Here is a 1679-nt window from a genome sequence, read left to right on the forward strand (position 1 = left end):
ATAAATGGTAATAAAAAATCTGATGTTTGTACTTTTATAAAAATGAAAAAGTGAAAGATATGAGAAATCAGTTACCTTTTCATAGGAAGAATTCTGTTACCTAACTATGAATATTCTTTGTCTTTTAAAAATATACTATAACTCCTGACTCAAAACTTATACTCATGTCACTTCTTGACCAAAAATTTGAGATCATATCCTTTCAGAGGGAAAATGATTATGCTACCCAAGTCATTTAAATTCATGAAATACTGAGATTTAGAGTTGTGTAATTGTCTCAGTATTATATAGTTAATGCCACCGCCATGAATAAAAGATATCTTCCAACTTTTCTTAAAATTCTGTGAGTCTCAAGAAATTCCAAACTTTGAGAGTTTCAGTTCAATATGCTAAAATGAGAAAAGCAGAGAGTATAGATATGCTTGGTAATTCAACTGACATCAGAAATATATTGTCTCTCTTATGTGAGGGAGAATTCTGTAAGTATTTCAATAGAAAATAAGGCAAACTATAAACAAATGCATTTAGTTATTAAAGTGAGTTCAAAACATCAGAAGACTAAAAGAAAATGCATGCATAGAAAAAGAGCAATGTTGGAATAATAGGTATAAGCAAGAAAACTGGAAACACAACTTGTAAAATAAAAACAAAATCATGAACTGAGTCTTTGCAAAACATTATGACCGAGAGATCTAGACATGATTATTGGGACTGATGGAAAAAATGGGAAATTCCTGCAGAAGACAATGATTTGGAAAAAATATATTTGTCATGAACAAACACAGGTGGTCCTCAAGGTACACAACAGTACAGGAGAATGAAAATGATAAAGTATTTTGCAATTGGGCAACTTGAAATCATGCAAAGAATTCTCAGTAATAAACAGAAAATTTACAATTATCATGTGATCATAAAAGTAATTTCAAAATATTACAAACTTTTCTGTAGTTATTTATCAATTCACAGAAAAATTTAAGAATAGAAAAACTAACATTTTATACTATAAATTTAATTTTCAGACTGCATTTGAAAAACGAGAAACTGGGAATCAATTTGTTGCATTTCTTTGTGTGGAAGTAATGCAGATGGCTGGCCAGATAGCTCAGAGGATTAAAGCAATTGCTTAGGGAGAAGCAGAGGCTCTGATCTGATCCCAGACCTGCCATGCTTCCCCCACCCTTCGGCATGCTGAGATGGGCAAATGAGACTGGGCATGGTGGCATGTGCCTGTAATCCCAGTGCTTGAGAGACTGAAAACAGGAGGATCACTATGAGTCCAATGTGTGTAGTGAGAGACCTTGTATTAAATACATAAAAAAGAAAGTAATGCAGACAAAAATGAACACAGACAATTACACAACTTCTAATCTTCTATATACAATTCACAGTGGGAGGAAGTATTCTGTTATGCTTATAAACTGTTGTGCTTTTTTATGTTTGTGTCATGTTTGCAACATTTTTCTTTAATAGTTTCAATGTTGAGGTGTGTCTAAAACTGAGAGTACCTTTAATATGAAGTTGTCTTGGTTATTTCTTCCCTGGCACATTCATCCTTGGTATTAAAGTCACTTTCTTCATTTATACCTATAAATTTACCTTCACGAAGTTCTTTAGTATCCGTAGTGTTTATGTGGTTTTATTAGTACTTCATTGTTAGAATTCAGTTTTATATTTACATA

General features: G+C 32.1%; 1 pseudogene; it reads left to right on the forward strand.

The window, feature by feature from the left end:
• The first annotated feature begins 698 nt into the window (after nucleotides 1–698).
• Nucleotides 699–1679, forward strand: part of LOC111814608 — a 1997-nt pseudogene continuing 1016 nt past the window's right edge.

This window comes from Octodon degus, unplaced genomic scaffold (genome assembly GCF_000260255.1).
Source record: "Octodon degus isolate 3935 unplaced genomic scaffold, OctDeg1.0 scaffold00375, whole genome shotgun sequence".
NCBI classification, from domain to species: Eukaryota; Metazoa; Chordata; class Mammalia; order Rodentia; family Octodontidae; genus Octodon; species Octodon degus.